Source organism: Phaenicophaeus curvirostris, chromosome 1, assembly GCF_032191515.1.
Source record: "Phaenicophaeus curvirostris isolate KB17595 chromosome 1, BPBGC_Pcur_1.0, whole genome shotgun sequence".
NCBI classification, from domain to species: Eukaryota; Metazoa; Chordata; class Aves; order Cuculiformes; family Cuculidae; genus Phaenicophaeus; species Phaenicophaeus curvirostris.
The window spans coordinates 53,384,196-53,402,543 of record NC_091392.1 but is presented as its reverse complement, the minus strand read 5'-3'; positions in this window follow the sequence as shown (position 1 = coordinate 53,402,543).

Sequence of the window (18,348 nt, the reverse complement as noted above, 5' to 3'; positions counted from 1 at the left end):
GGAGATGATGTTTGCATTCATGGATGATAGAGGAATCAGCTGGTCTGCAACCGACATATAAATTAGTTTTCCTTCTTCCCTCAGATTTTGAGAAATGGCTAGAAAACAGCCTGGATCTCCTCAACATTCTAGAAGTATCTGAATGGTCATATTTTTTTTATCAAGCTATGTGGCACCAACAGCAGATTTTCTCTTAAGGAGAGTAGGCAGAAGGTAAGTGTAAATTTGAATGAAATAGGTTTCCCTACAGATACACCTGTTTTCCTTTGGTGCTTGCAAACTATTTGGTTAGATTTAAGGTTATACAGTCAATGTAACCCAGTAAATACATTTCTGTCATTATTACCAATAGGCCACAGGCTTAATACTAGCTGTACAAGGTCTCAGGGCTAGGTTTTGTCTGAGTTTTCTGATTTAAATGCAACAACTTGGTAGATAATGCAGTCAACATGTCTGTACATTCTTACAATGTAATTGTGTGGGGAGCCCTTCTGGGAGTTATTGTTGAGAGCACCAGACTACAGCGATCACAGAAATACAGAATGTGTTCTTACTGTGCTAGCAAGAATCTTACTTAAAGTACATTACTTCTGAGCAACTTAGGCTGTTAAAATTTAATGTAACAAATTTGTGGAGTATGTTGGCAATATGGACTCTAATTTGAGTTCCACAAAGACTGAGTGTCAGTTTCATTAGCTTTTCTCAAAACTCTGTAATATTATCTGTCTACTATAGTATTCACATAAATCCAGAAACAAGACAAAGTCCAACATACCCTCAGAATACAAAAAAAACTTACTAAACTTTCTATTGGTAGGCCTGTTAGCTTTTAAAATATGTGCTCTCAGCAGCAAGAGAGTGCTGCTCTGTAAAGGAGGGCAGACTGGGAGCCAAAAGAATTAGCAAGGCAAGGAACTCTCCTCCCCCCACCCTCACCCCCGCCCCCCCAACCACCCCATCATTCCCATCCTACTCAAACAAGTAGAGGAGAGCAGGTCTGGTGATAATGATCATGGTTGGCCACGACCCAGCTGACCAGGAAGGTCCATAGAGAGGATGAAGATCCCAGGTCAAGGCAGGGAGCCAGTTCAGGAAGGAGGGGTCAGACCCAGGAGATGCAAGGCACAACTATGAGCCTAGGCACAGCTGCAATGTAGGGATCAAGGAGGTAAATAATTATCCAAGCAAGAGGAGTTTCCCCTGTTTCCCCTCAGCTCTTCTCACTAACTCTGTGTTTTTCCAGTGGTCAAGGTTACACAGCTGCACCACAGCAAAGCTGCACCCAAACCCTTAGGTGGAGAACGCACTTTACACACTGAAAGGCACTTTGGTTTGTCCCCAGTGGTCTTTCCAGAGTGGTGGCAAACATGACTTTGTTTTCCAAAGCATTTATTGCATCTTTAATTTCTGAGACCCTCCATCTACTTAGTTATAAAAAAAGATAATCAGTGAAAATGTGTCATTAGTTAGCACAACTCATCTCTCTATATAAATGAATTCAGAAGTATTGATTTCAATAGACACCTTTGATAGCAAAAGCTAAAGAAGGCATTCTGGAAAATTTGGTGATGCTATCAGTATATTGACCAGTGTCTACGGTCACTGAAAATTCAGCAGTAACAATCTGTTGACACCTTACTTTTAAGAAGTAATGTTTCTTACTATGCAGCAGAATAACTAATAGCTATGAAGTAATCATCAAGATGTTGGAACTCCAGGTTTAGCTTGATTAAACTCCTTAAACAAGAATACTTATCCAAGCTCTTCCAAAGCTCCAGAGTCAGCAAAATATGACAGAAAAATGCACAGTACAATTCAAATTTTGACTTGTTCCCAGAACTGAACTAATATGTAAAAGTGATAAATTGGACATGCGAGGTAAGAAAGAAAAATTATATATTTAAGAACCTAATAACATCTAGCTTTAGCATTGGTAGAAATGTTTATGCAAGGGAGTAACTTTGTTTAAATGAATTTTGTCAGACATGGTGTGTTTGAGAATGGATTTGTATACACGAAGCAAGAAAGTAAGATTCAATGTGTGACTACAAAAACTAAGGGAATGCACTGAGAAAGTAATCTAGTTGTCTATACATTGTTAATTAAATAAGAAAAAAAAATTACGTAATAAAATTGTCTTCAACAGCAGTTCTGCTTATTTCAAGGTTTTTGTGAGTTGTATTGCTTCTTAAAAGTTCCAAAGCTTCCATGATGAGGAAAGACAGGAACTTTTGAAATCATTTGTTCAGAATTTCCTTTGAAGTCCTCAAGCAGAATTGCAAAAGATTGATCTTTCCCTTACACGAATGCTCCTTTTAAATCTATTTAATAAACATTCATTTGATATTATACTTTAAAATCATCGACATAAAGTAACAGAGTTACACGTCTTTTTAGTGACATAAGCTACTGCTCTTATGACATCGTGCATATGTCTATGAAACTCAAAGTTGACACTTCTCACAGTGTTGAGGAAAGTTCAATGTGTCTCTTACCTTCAGAATTCAAGGATAATGAGGCTACCCACCAGATGTATAATCCTAGATAATGACTGCAATTCACAGTTTCATTCATCAGGCAAATAAAATCTTTCAAACGCTAGGAGAATGTTTCTTTGAGCAGGAGGTTACCCTTCACAGAGAACTGGTCCAAGTCTGTCACATGAGGAAAGGAGGAATTCTTATATCTGAAACTTAACAGACATCTGGAGTCACTGAATTTTATTTTTCTCTCCTCCTTAGGAAAATTTGGCAAAACTTACATTTAACTCTGACTCTCAGGAATCTTTCAGAAGCTGATAATATTTAGCAAAGTTTACAGAACACCACATGTAAAAAAAAAAAATAAGTAGAAGAAGCAAAAAGACATCACAAAAGGGAAAAAAAACAGAAAGCATTTAGAATACCACTTTCAGTATCCTAAAGGAAAATCAAAGAAGCAAGCACAAAATATCCATCTTCCATATTATTTTTTAAATTATGTCAAGAATAATTCATAACTAATTTGAACTCTGAAGAACAAGACACAACTTAAAAAATTACAAAATTGTTCAATGGGTTTGGGTCTTTTTCTGTTTTCACCTGTACCAGAAAGAGTGAAAAATTATCTGAAGTGAATCAGATTAAAGAGATGTCTCTAGATCTGTCTTGTTCATCCAATGGCCAGTACGACTGAAGTTCTTATATGCTTCAATGATGATGATAAACTCAAAATGCAAAGAAAATTAAAGCACCCAATATCATCTACTCAGAAAAGACTCACCAATAAACTTAAACCCATAGTTTATAAAAGCAGCAATATTCAATATTTTTGTGTTATTTCTATAGTATGAGTAATAAGTTTGGGGATCTGGGACATTTTTATTGCCTGAAGGATTTCCTTCTCCAGTACTTTTGGATCTGCTTGTTTACTGTTGTTTCTCCTGTTTTCCAGGAAAACCCTGAACCTTACATAATTTTATGTGAATCTGGATTTCCTTTTTTAAGTCTCACTGCCTTCTGAAGCTGCCACTGCCCAATTTTCTTCAGTTTTCCTAGTCTTAATGTAAAGATAGAGCTTACATTTACAGTTATGAATAACATTACAGTGATGCAAAAATTTTGCCCTATCCCAGTTGTATTTGTCAGAACTCTTAGCAGATTCTCCAAACCTAGCCACCGCAGCAACAATACACAATTCAGTCCACAATGTATTCCTAGACCTGAGTTACCTATTCTCCTTTTGTTTTAGCAGACATGACATTGAGTCATCATGCCTCCCCTTAATTTTTATGACAGAGGAGGAAAACATTCCTCCTGGGAATCTCGGATGTTCAAATCATCAGTCCTTTTCATCCAGCTTTCTATCCTTGAACTTGGCCTGCTTTTTCCATCCAATTGTCCTGAATTTATGGGCTTTGGGCAGCTCGATCAAATCAGTCCTCAGGATGCTCAGAAACCAGCCAAGCTCCAAACGTATTTAAGGTTTCGTACAACAAAGGAGGAAAGGAGGGCAGAGGGGAGCTGACGGGTTAGCGAGGCTTCCCTTTATGATTCCTCGGGGGCAGAAAAATAGCACTCTATTGATTTAAACAGCCTGATGTGTGGTGTCAAGGGCCATAAGTCAGCACCAAAGAGTTATATGCAATATACCCCACAGCAGCTAAAAAATGCATTTTCCATAAAACAATACTGTTATTCACCCAATATGTCCCACAAATCCAGCCAGACCCTTTAGTTGGTGACCAATTTAAATAAGGTAAGCCTCTAGAGATTGGTTATTATAATACACTGTGACTTGCAGAAAAATCCTATAATAATGATCTACCTGAGAAAAATTCTTTTGCATATACTTCTTTTGTTTGGTCTCAGAAACTTAATTTCCACAATATCAAAGAATTTTAGAATGCATTTAAATTTCACTGTAAGCAAAGTTAATTCTCCTACTTTAAGGAGTCTCCATAGTGTTAAACCTGCAATGACTTTGAATAAAATACATGTCTTCGAGATAATCCTTAATCAAAATAGCATTAATAATGTCTTTATTAGAATTTAAAAGCAGTACAATATAGGCATATTGTATTAAGGCTTCTCAACAAGAAAAAAATTCACTCATCTCTTTATAGAGATAACTTCAGCGTGTCTCTACTGATCAGAAGCCAGCACTTCTGTTCTCCCTGACACACAAGATGTGTTAAGGAAAGAGAAAACTATTTTCCCCCCCTGGGGGACATCTGTCATAAATAGATTCCCAGACTTGGGGAGGCAGTGTTAGTGTTGCACAACAAAGTGTATCTGTGCCAGCCCACTACACGCTGACAAGCCGTGTCTATCCCTCACTGCTGCTTTCAGGAGGAGGCACCTACTTTGTCAACATTATATCAGTTCTCTGGCCACTGTTTCTGCCACCACCCAGTACCTACTCTGCTGAAATCCACCAACAATTGGATGTCTTTTCCTACGATTATCTAGGAAGCTGCTCAATGTTAATTGTAAAGTTCCACTGAATCTGTCTCTGATTTGAACAGGACTATTCTTCATCTGCAAGAGAAACACAGCATCAGAAGAGGATGTGAGCCAAGGAAGGGTTTGGCTGCAAACATTTCAGGCTTTCCTAAATCAAACTTGAGCTAACAAGAGACACAAATCGGTAATAATGCTTTCCATGTAGCCAACTACTACTCCTGTCACTTAGTCAAGTGGAGAAGTTGAGGGTCACTACATTTTAATACAGGCTTTCTTAACTTTCAATGTTATTAAGACCTTGGGAGTCACTCAAGGTAATGATTCCAAATGGGGGGAAAAAGTAAGGCAGATAATGGAGCCTGCAGGCATGGAAGAGATTTTATTATTCCTGGGAGACACTAGACAAAAATGTCAAATTGGACACCTACCGAAAAGTGCTGGAACTACTGTTTTTCTGTAAAAGTGAGTAAATGCTCAAAATAAATTCTTTAAACCAACATTTATTTTAATAATAGCCAGAGGGATTGGAGACGAGGGCATGCAGCAAGATTCCTATTTGATATTTACACTAATCATTATTTTTCTGTAGATTGTACTGAATCAGAAGTAATTATATATTGCTTTTACTTTACGTATCCTAAACCACTGTAAAAGTACTATTCACCTAAACTTAGGTGGGATGAAGTGCAGCAGTCACCCTGGTGTAAAGAGGTAACTACAATTCTCCAGAAGATCCTGCTACCATGAGCCAATTTTTCCAGCCTTTCTCCCCTCCATCACTATGAAAGTTCTTCTCCATAACTTCAGGTTTTTTGGGTTTGTTTGCCTTTTAAATGTTACACAAAAAAATCCTAAGAGAAAAGATGTTATTTCATTTAGGTGCCCTTGCCTGGAAAAAAAATCCTCAGTTTCCAGAAGTACAAAGCAAACGCTATTCTACCTGCTTTCGAAAGGCATGAAGCAGTAGCTTAAATAACCATAAGATTCCTCAATTTCCAAGTCAGAACACTTCATTAATAAGGTATTATTAATATGAATTTTAGTAACAAATGAAAGGTCATCATGTTGAGATATAAGTTTCAATTCATTTGACAGTGTATTTGCACATCTACCAAAAGCTAAAATTAAGGTCATGATCAAAGCCACAGTTGTCAGCTAAAGAGCTAATTTATTAAAACTAAGAAGAGAAGTCTGTTAGTTGTCTGCCACATTTAACAACAGAACTCTGAGGTGATTTGTCATAGTAATGGGCAAAGGCTGACAATACTTCTCGTAGTCATTTGGTCTTTGGTGTTTCCTAGTCAGTGTTGCCTCTAACTCAGCTCTGCAGGTTAATATTTAGAAATACTATTAAAATCTTTTTTTCTTTCTTTTTTTTTCTTTTCCTGTCAGAAGTCTTTGTAATATGCACAGAATAGATATGACAAGGATTTTTGTGGTTATGATCATTGAGTTTGTTTTCTTTTTATTCCAGAGACATCTAATTTCCTGTCTCTCCTGATCTATCCAGGGGCAAAATGAAGTTCAAAGATATCCCCACTTCATCACATTTCATTACAGGTCAGGTTTGTGCTCCTAAATTTTATAGGAGACCATATTAGTCACACAGGTCCTTGTGACTGATTACTTAATATATTCATTCTTGAGAATTGTACTTGAGCCAGTCCTGAACAACTGCTGGCAGTTTGCTGCACCATTATTTGAAGAGATGAACTGTGTCTCCACAGTCCTATTTTTACGTTTCACATCTAGTTTAATTTTTATTCTTAAAAAAGCAGGTAATCTGGCAAGTAGGTTACCAGACTGCTTGTAAATTTTTTTTCTGCTTTTTTTCTGAATGCTCTATATAGGTTTCTGCTTATTTCTCTTTCAGTTTGAGATACCACATTCATGAGCAATATTGTTATTTCAGTAGAATCTGCATCTGCTTTCTGAACACAAGCAATTAGGATTGGTTTCATTCAGCCTGGTTCAGAACATAGGGATTCTTTTGCCTCATACTGCCAAGGTAAATTGTTAAAAATAAGCCACTGCCTTCAAAAGGCACTTGTTTTCTTTAACAACTTCTTTTCTTTTTAGAAAAGGAGACTGTCTTTTAAAATCATTATATATGAATTCATATACTTTCACCAATTAATACACAGACTTCACTAACTAGTATAGAGCTGGATATCAAAATTAATGAGTTTTAGCAACGTTTACTATTTCCTGAACCATCTGAGTACTAAATGAAAACCACAAACTAGTATCTATCTACCAATTTAAAAAGTTATCACTCCCTGCTGTCTGCTCCCCCTTGTGCAGGAAGTCATTGTCTCAGCTGAAAAAACATAATGTCCACACCTCTGTGTTTTAGTGGGAAAGAAGGAAACCTCACCTTGTGGCATCTGTTGGCAGAAGGACAAAGAGGAAAGAAAGAAGTGTGGTATAAGAGATTTATTAAGCCATGTGAATGACAAAATAAGATAGGTTTCTTAGAAAGAGAGTGTTTGGCAAAAGGAGCAGCCAGCAATGGACAACACATCTGGTAAAACAGATAGATTGGGTGGTGGTCTATCAACTAAGTGGCACCTAGGGTGAGTTGGTGGTCTCACAGCCTGATGTTGCTTCAGATAAAAAAGCAAAGACACCCTCAAAGCACGTACTAAGCTCCTTGCCTCACAGATGTGAGTCTGAGTTCCCGCTTCTAACAACACAAGGGGCCTTGCCGAAGGCCAATTAACGCATATTAGTTGACTCAGTCTCCGCCCAACCAAGAGGTGCCAAAATGTTTTCAGAAGATATAAAACTGATACCTGAAACCCCTTTTCTTTGGGGAAGAAAAAATGACCACTTTAACTCATGGGCGGGTGAATCTTCCTGTCTGTTTATCCATTTGGGACATGAGGAAACTCAAAGAACTAGTTAACATTTTTTCTGATTTGTTTACTTGGGAAAGTTGCTTCCAACCACAAAGAATTATACATCAACAAGAAACACCCAAAAAAGTGTATCAAAGGGGTCTGTTGTTTGTATGAAAATATGCTTTCTACAACAAGGACGAGATTTGCCAGAAACCTCTTATGTTTTCCCGATGTTTTGTAGCATTTGATGTAGAAATATGCGCCTTTTAAGAAATTACAATAAATGCATCTGGGGTATGTTTGTTTTCTTAAATACGCAAGGTGAAATTACAAAATATTTTCCTCCATATCAATCAAAACCAATAAAGTATAAACAAATACAGAAGTTCCTCAGATAATAAGCACCATAAATCTACAGTTATTTTTCTTTAAAATGCTCTATTTACATTTAGAAATATTACTGAAGGAATGGTAGGAATTATGGTATCTTTTTTTTAGAAAAACACAAACATTGCAAAAAGCAGTAATGTCCAAGAGGGCTTAAGTGTCAAAGTCAGGGACCACTTACACCTATGAAGTTCCATTGAATTCAGCCATTATATAATGTGAACAAAATCTACACTTTAAAATTGTTCAAAATGCCTGAGGCTGACCCTTAAGAAAAGCGTATGAATTTGCCTGGCTGGGAGTACTGGTAGGGACAGAGTTTTTTTATAAGTAGATCAACTTCAACGATTATGGTAATTAAACCTGCATAGAGCCCAGCGGAAGTAATACTGACATCAGTCCAGGTGTTTCACAAAGAAAAAATATGATGTAAAGTCAGTATTCCCCTGTCCCATGTTCTTTGTGAGACAGAGATCCCAGGTCGCCCACAGGCAAACAAGATAATTTGGTGTAATGGAACTGTTATTCTACAGGGAGAAAAAAAAAAAAAAGAGACCATGAAATGCAGAATTATGGAATTATGACTGAAATTAAACCAGGATTTCTGGAGTGATGCACATTTAAATACAATTTCATCTGAGTAGATACAAAAGGGAACTATGTTGCAAGAAAAATTCTATAAAGAGCATAGCATAAGGATCATCAAATATCCCTCTTTCTTTGTGTGCCTAGGGTAGACCTACCTGTTTCCAGAAATACTGCAGACTAAATTTGCCAGAGCCAGTAAAATATAAAACAAAATTAATCGTTCCAGTGCACCACAATGAGGATGAAAATGGGGGAAGAACTTATTACGAAAAAAAAATAGAAGCAGGATTTCCTTATGATGTTTTCGAGGCAGCTGTGCTCATTCAGACACTAGGCAGGTGACAATTGATGCAATAGTTTGAACCCTTTTTCTCTGACTGCTGTATGCAGTTGCTGAGTGAATGGAAAATAGGTCTGTTAGTTCCAAACTTAATCACAAATGCTTGAAAGGTAGGACCTGTCAAGCCTCAACTGCAGTTTTGCCTTCATGTTGATGTGACTGGAAAAAGTGAGGGAACAGATAGGGAGTCTTATTTCAGTGTCTGTTCTAAGAAGCCAAAAGAGGTTTCCCTGACATATGGATATATCTGAAGAGCATGTATTCGATCACTAGCAAAAGCAGGGATAAGACCTCTCTTAGATCTGTAACAGGATGTTAGATGCTGATGTTTTGTGATCTTTGTGGGACTACTTGGAGAACAGTGACAAGGAAGCCTCTGATACGGAGAAAGGCCAGCAATAGTCTCACAGAGAACAGCTGCAATAAAACAGAGCAGGGGAAAAAAATAACGTTCTGTAATTATTGAAATTTCACTGTGTTCTCATGAAAACAGAAAGATTTGTGTATGGAAATATTCTCTAGATATTTTTTCACAAACAGAACTTTTGTCAAAAGAGGCATCCATAAATGGACTATTTCCTTCATAAAAACATTTATTTAACAGGGTGTAACTTTGCTATATTCAAAAGATGTATTATCTTTGTGATCTTCTGGGTCTCTTGAACATGTGGAGCAGATAGTTTATCTTATATTGCAAATATCTGAGCATATTTTGGTTTTGACATGAATCATATCTAATTGAACACTCCTAAAAACTCAATGGCGCTCTAAGCAGATTTTATTTATTATGACTTTTATAAAAAGAGGATGCATCTGTATGATTGCAAAAATTTAAATGCTAACAGGCATAGAATGAAATCTGCAGGATGGAAAAGCTGAAGCACAGCTCAGCAGGGGACTGCCCTTGCTGTGACCTAGCAACTGATGTCATTAAGTGGTCTGTTTAGACAGACCTGGCAAACCACTGTGTTTGAGTCAAAAAAGGTGAAGATAAACTTCTGCTCTGAATATTTTTCTGTAATAATGAATGAAGTGTTTGACAATTTGCTGATGAAAGAGATTTTACAATATTAATGCACTAGATAAATTCTTTTTTATGCTGTTATTTCAATCCTGCTATCAATTCAGCAGAGCCATTAGTAGTAAAAGTGGACTGGTTTTTTTGACTGAAACCAAAAAATCTGCAGAAAGTAGGGGAGGAAGACTAAAATGGACATTTTTCTAGATGTTGACAAAACAAATGCAAAAAAACACTCGAAATTTCTTTCCAAGGTGTCCTTGGATTATTTTAGGGATCTTTAAACCTTTTGTCTTCTTCTTTTCTAGTTTATACATGTAAGTCTGAAATACAGAATGTCAATCAACAGTAAAATACCAGGTATTTCAATTTTTGAATGTTGCTTAAATGCTTTCATACTTCCAAAATGAAATATTTTAATGTAAAGGAATACAAAATTAAACATTCTATTCTTTAGAAAATCTTCTGTTTTACCATTTCTGCTAATTTATAACAAGCATACAAACACAGTTCCTTAATCTATGCCTGATTTCAGTTTCTAGTTATAACATTTTCCACCAACTGAACTCAGTGCCATACAAAAATTGTTCCACTCTAAATGCAAGAGTTATTCTGGTTGTCTTTCATGCTTCGTTCTGCTTCTCTGAGCCACGCCAGTGTTCACGGTTGCCGCTTCTAGCTTTGGAATGCCTATGTAGTGATAAGAGGGAACTATGCTACAGCAGAAACCTGGATAGAGCAGAAATGTAAATGAGAACAGTAGGTTTGCCACCTTCTAAAGAGATGTGGTGTGCAATCTTTTCCTGCACAATAGTGAAGTAGTGTTAGCTTTAGTGTCACCTTCACAGCTTTTGTATGTAAAGGTGGCATTAATTTTAAGAAATCATCCTGAATTCACTGTGGCTGTCTCTGTGTATAGATAGCAGACACACACAAGATGTCTTAGTCCCTTCTTTTGCCCTGGGGAGGAAATTCAGGACAATATATCTACAAGCTTTGCCCATAAAATTTCTGGTAAATTTAGAAAGTTATTTTGCTCTTTTCTCAAGGAGCTTTTCAACACACTGACCATCATAACTGCTGTAAACAACACCTGCACAACAGGCAAGTTTTTTTTATTTATTCTACTGATTCAGTAACAGAGAATGAAGGATGTCCAAATCCAGCATGTTGTATGCGAATCCAAATGAGAGCCATCTGTAGACAAACAGCAGGATGTATGCTATCCTGTAAGCCCTAGAGCACATATGAACTTAATTGGTTTTCAGTTCAAAAATACTACTTTTCTAAATGCAGTATTATTTGTTTTGAAGATAAATGAAAAGAAGAAAACAATAGGTTGTACAGAACAAAACAATTTAGTTAAAAAATGGGCATCAGAAGAGTGGGACTTGTGCCATACTGTAAAGCTTATTTATCAACAGAGTATTTGAAAATTACAGTAAGCATGTCTTCAGTACGTATGAGTCCTGAAAGGAACAACAGCATGTAAGACATCCAGGGGTAGGGGGAGGTGGGGGGAGTGGAGAAGAAATCCTTCCTTCGTCATATAGGGGTGCATGACTTAGCCAAAGCAAATACTGAAAGCGCCAATTTCTGTACCATGATGCTCTGCCAAGCTCTGACTATGGATTGACTTACCTCTCTGACTGTCTGTCTGCTTCAGTGTTTGTTAAAAGAGTTATTGCACAAACTACCAGACTGATTTTTCAACTTATGGTAAAACAATGGGGTACTAACAGCTCTATTACTTCCTGTGTATACAATTGATCTGAATAAGTTTCTCTGTGCCCTCCATTAGCCTTTCTACAAGCAGTTAGAAGGAAGGATTGTGTAGATGAAGGAAACGGGTCATAGATCTTTCCTTAGGAAAACTCCTGATAATTTTCTTCAGCTATATTTTGTAAGCTGTTAGTTTCCATTTTGCTCTTGACTCAGCTTACAAAAAACTTTACACTGCTGTTTCTCCATCATTACTAATATTCTGATTTTTTAAGCTTCTTGCAGTATCTAGATATGGCTGGATTCATATGTAACAAGAATACAATTAATACAGTCAAAATCTTAGGGTTGTACCTTGGCAATCTACATGAAATTTGGGAGGAAAGTGGAAGCACAGGCTGCAAGAGGAAGGGGCTTGCAGAAAGCAATAGGAAGTCATGCAAATGTAATGTAAATAAAAAATTTCCCAGTTACCACAGGCATCAAAGCTGGAAGAGATGGATTTTTTTCTGGTGATTAAGACTCCTAACCACTCTTCCAGCTGCTATCTGCTCCTAAGGAGTTATTTACTGAAAAGCTAGGAAGACAGCCTAGCCTGAGGAGAAATGAAATGCTTTAATACAAACTAAATTTTACAGGAAATTATTAGAGAGTAGAAAGAAGAAAGAGTTCAAAGGAACCTGCAAGAAGTATTTCTGGCTTACTTTGTCATTTCATGTCAGCAGGAAATGCAGGATTTATAAAAACATCTTTGAGAATGCCATTATTCTTCATGTTAATGTATATACTTACATGCACACGCATGAATATATATTCCTGTTGTGTTTTTACCTGAGATGTGGTGTCAGAAATCAGACTTAAGGTACCTGAATGTCTTTGGGAGACCAAACATGGCAATATCAATTTGCTAAAAGAAGATAAAAGAATCTGCATATCACAGTGGGAAGAAGGTGGGGTTTTGTACAAAACACAGGCACCTAGCTTACCTATGACAGAGCCCAAACACCCCTAATTGAAAAACTGCTTCTAATATCGTGATGCTAGACACAGCTCTCCAGGTTACTTGCCATGGGAGCAGCTACATCAGGTTTTTTATTAGCTGTTGACTTGCATGAAGAAAAGACTGTCTCTCTTCCACTCAGATTCTGTATAACAAAGAAGATGCCAGTGCCAATGCCAAATAAGAAAGGAAAATTCCCCAGTACATGCTTAAAGTGAAGAGAAGCACAGTAGAGCTGCTTCACTCATGTTTGGTACAACATACTGTTGGGCTTCAAGGCTTCTTCTGACTGACAACAGTAGAGCAGCACTAGCCCTTTCCGTATTTTATTTTAACTGTCCCCGTACTTCATCTTCCTTGATTATCTAGGAATAAGCACAATTTAATGGCATAATGGTCCTTGCAATGCTCCATCCACATAATTTTCCAATACAGTTCCATTCTGATGGCTGTACTGTTCTTGAAAAAATCTGATTTTTAAACTTTGGTTCAGATTTTCAGTTAATAATATGCATGTGCAATAGGTCCAGTGCATCATGGATGCACGAACCAGTTAAGGCTCAGGTGTTACACTCAGAAGTGGGTATTTCCAGGATTACTAGATGGTGCGCAGCTTGGCCAAATCAGTAAAGATGCCAAGAAACCATGGATGAACATATCAAGTCTTACAACATCATCCACACATGATTTGGACATAGTGAAAGAGGCTTTGTTCAAGGAGCATTAGATGTATACAAACCCTGTATATTCTACAGAATGAAATCATATGCATAGTTTTAAAATTTCAAAAACAAAGATTAGTTTGTTCTTTCTATTTATTACTAATTTATGATAAATATACAAGTAAAAAAGTATGGCCTGTTATTTGATATTTCTATGGCCAAATGAGAATCTATTCTGTTCATATAAGGTTGAAAGAAAACATAATGAAACTGCTTTCTGCCTGAACACCCTTGACAGATCAGAACCATATATGTTGAATCTCAACTGCAACATTGAAATAGAAGGAAAATGCAGCTACTGTGTAACTTCATCAATATCCTCAGATCTCTAGTTAGGTTTTCTACTGCGTGCTTATCTTGTCAAAGACACCCATTAACTTCTGCACATACCCAAAGATTTGCACTGTGACATGTCTACCAGGGCTACCTGGTTATCACTGACAAATGTCTGACCATTTGAAGCAGGACAGATTTCAGTAAAATGAAGGGCAGGAAGTAATTTTTGTTATGCTTCTAATTTCTTTCTGTGAAATGTAAAAAATCTCAAGTAGTTCCCATAAAGTTTGCGAATGTTGTTATATTGCTGAGACATTGATATTCACATCCAGTTTGGCCATTGCTCTGCTTGTTCCGGCAAAGACAACCAAAAAATTGATATTTCCAGGTAGATTTCATCCCACATTGTAATAACAAAATAGAATTGTAGTACTGTCAAACTGACAGCCAGTGGCTGAAGTGTAGTACATACTCTATAACATTATTGTTAAAAACGTTCTGCTTAATTTATCTGGTCAGAGCTGAGCTGTGCTGGATGTCAAAAGAAGGAGACATGAAAACATTGCGTTTACCCTAAAGAATTCCCAGTGTCATAACATTGTAACTCTTACATAGTACAGGGCTAACCATTGATCTATGGCTCCTCAGCTTCTGAGAAAATTTAAATGCCTATATAGAAGCATTTCAGGAAGAAGTGCAAAAGCAAAGACTGAACAGATGCAAAAAGCTCTCCAGAGAAGAATGTCCACAAACATATCAAGTCACAGATGGTTCCTTATATAGACATTTTTCCTCATCTTAAAAACATTTACCCTGAGTCTATAGTGATTCCAAGCCTCCCTGAAAGTTTCTAGTCTGAAGCATCTTTTTCAGTTCATTATGAGCTTAGCTTGTATAACTTTTCTGACCCCATTACACATTTTCATTCAATAACCATTATTCAAAACAAGTTTATAGATTAAAGTGACTTTGCTTTTACCTTTCACCTGCTTTGAATAATGTATAACTTAGCTACATAGTAAGATTCAAGATAAACCTTCCTCCTTCATTTATCATATACATTGATTGAATTAATTTCAAAATACACTTCAGGCTATTTTGGGCAAGGGTTATTTCCAGCAGGGTATTTGCAGAACATTCACTACAAATGGGTCTGCTACAGTCAGGCATTAGCAGAGTACAATGACAGATATTATTAACTACAACAGCATCTTTAGGTTCAAAGATCAGGTGAGGTGATGTCTAAAAACAAATGAGACAATTCCACTCTGCTGGTGAGCAAATAGTGACCACAAAATGGTGTTTGCAACTTCTGCTGCGAATACCTGATTGATGCGATTCTTGGTTGGTGCCACTTGTCAGAGCTGTCAGACATAACCTTGATGTGTACATTTCAGCACTGCCTGCTTCCCTCTGTCACCTTCATTATATGCTGAGCTCTAATTTGTTGATCATAAATTGATGGTCACTTTGGAGTTACTGATTTTCTCCATTTGACATTCTTGATGATGCTTCTCCGTCCTGTTCTTTATACAGGAATGAGAGACGTACAAAGTAAAAGCTAAAAAAACAACATAAAGAAACTTCAGATGAATCTGGCATACTTGCAGAATGGTAACTTGAATAAAGCTAGGATATATTTCTTTTCTGCATACTGATCTTTTTTTTTGACTATGTAATTTTCTAAATTGAAATAAATTGCTATAAATTCAACACACAATACAATTAGTAAGGCCAATTAAATTTTTAAAGCCTAGAATGGCAGTATAGTATCATTTTAAATCTAATTTATAGTGAAAATCAGTGAAGAGCTATCCATGTGAAGATTTTAGTAACATCATGCCATGCATATGAAATTCCTATCTGTAACAGAAAAAGCATGACCACTGATGGCAAATTAACACATTAATTAGTTAGAAAAATTGTACAAAATTTATGGAGAAATACATATAATGGGTAAGGTGAGACTTAAAATAGATGAGATTATTGAAAAGAAGTACTACTGGAATTAATATATAAATTTTATAATGTACTACGATATTGGAAAAACAAAAATATGCTTCAGAGGTAGATTACTTGGTGAACAGTAATTCTTAGAAACTGTAGAAATTTAAAATCTCCTGATCATAATACAAACATTTCACATCATTCAGAGAAAAGATTCCTAGGTGACTGTCACAGAAAAGCAATTTCACAGAATAAAAAGCATAGAAGATGATTTTGTAGCATATGCTCATTTTTATGAACTGTGCATGCAGTCCGGCCTGTAAAGCAGTGAAACTTCACATGTTCTGGAAAGCATAGAAAGACAGTAACTTTTAGATGCCTGGAGTGTGTTTCAAATGCCTGACTGTAGGGATTTTGTGCCATTTTTGACCCTAGAATAATTGCATGGGATTAGCTTATGTGACATATGACCCACAAGAGATACAGATTCTTTGAGGAAGCTGCTACCTATAAGGCATGAGACTCCAGCACATCTGAAATAACATTTCAGTTCTGTGTTCACCCCTGCTTAGCCGTCTACCTTAAGCAGCTGAAAGGCATTCTTGTCATTCATTTACTCTGTTCTTTCTTCCCTTTTCAAACAACTTGGTTTCAAGCAACTTGGTTTGAAACAGGTTGAGAGCAATTATCATGCCTACCTTCAAGAAAGGGTGGTAAGAAAGACCTAAGGAACTACACACCAGCCAGCCTCACTTAAGTCCCTGGGGATGGAACAACTAATCCTGGAAACCATTTCTAGACACATGAAGGACATGTGTCTAGATTGCCAAGAAGGCAATCGGGAGTAGTCAACATGGATCCACAAAGCAGAAGTCATATTTAACCAGCTTGATAAACTTCTATGCTAAAACAAGAGGTTTGGTAGATGAAGGGATAGCAGAACGGATATTGCCTACTTTCACTTCAGCAGGGATTTCGTACTGTATCCCACAAGATCCTCACAGAGAGTCTGTTGATGTTTGGGCTGGATGAGCAGATAGTGGGGTGGATTGGAAACTATTCAAAGAGCTGGGCCAAGCGGGTGGTGATCAGTGGCATAGGTCTAACAGGAGGTTAGCAGCTAACAGTGGGTCAGTACTGGGTCCAGTCCTATGTAACACCATCAACAGAGATATGAGGCAGATGTATACTCCCAGCAAGTTTGTTGATGATACAAAACTGGAAAGAGTGGCTGACATCCCAGAGGGCTGTGCTACCATCCAGAGAGACCTCAACAGGCTGGAGAAATGGGCTGACAGAAACCTCATGAAGTTCAATAAGCAGAACTGCAAAGTCCTGCACCTCAGGAGGAACAGTCCCATGCAAAAATATATGCTGGGATCTAATCAGCTGGAAAGCAGCTTTACCGAAAAGGACCGGGAGGTCATGGTGGTTCCCAAATTTAGCAAGGGTCAGCATTGTGCTTTTGTGGCAATGATGGCTAATGGTGCCCTCAGTTGCACTGGGAGGAGTGTTACCAGCAGGCCAAGGGAGATGATCCTTCACCTCTGCTAAGCATTAGTGAGGCTACATCTGGAGTATACTGTGTCCAGTTCTGGGTTGCTCAGTGCAAGAAAGACATTGTAATGTGTCCAACAGAAGGGGACAAAGATGATTAAGGGACTGGAACACCTCTTCTGTGAAGAATGCCTAAGAGAACTCAGACTGTCCAGCCTAGGAAAGACAAGGCTTGATGGGGAAATCTCTTTAATGTGAACAAGTATCTGAAAGGAGAGTTTAAACAAGATAGAATCAGGCTGTTTTCAGTAGTGCTCAGTGACAGTACTAACTGAAACACAGATGGCTCCCTCTGAACATCAGGAAATACTTTTTTTTTACTATGAGGGGTGCTGAGTACTGACATAGGTTGGCTGGAGAGGTTGTAGAGTCTCCCTCCTACAGACATTCAAAAGCTATCTGGCCATGGTCCTGGGCAACTGGTCCTAGCAACGACTTAAACAGGAGGCTGGACCAGATCACATCCAGAGGTCCCTTCCAACTTCAGCTATTCTGGGGTCCTGTGCAGGAGAAATCAACATCTTGCAAATATTCAACCCACTTTTCTACACACCTAACAAAAAAATCGCACCATTCCATTCTACAGGCTACGAGCATATGAATTCAGGAGTCTTTAACTCCAAAGTCCCTCTCAACATAGGAGACTGTGTGTAATCTCAAATTACAGATGAACAACTATGTGTAACCTCTGAAGAGATTCTTACTGACTTGGAGAAACTCATATTGTTACAGATATGCACTCACCTATGATTCAGGCACAGCTACATAGCAGTGCATATATCAAGCATGCATTTGCATAATTATGCGACACATTCACCTGCATGCAGAAAATTATATTCCTAAGATACAATAAAAAGCACTTCCATTTTAACACACTTCAGGTTGCTCCGTGTTTGGGGCTTCTCTCCAGATAAATAGAGACCCATGGCTAGCTCCACAAATATTGTTTCGATTACTACAGGAAATTTTCCAATATATTGTGGAGGTAACCTCTACTGCATATTT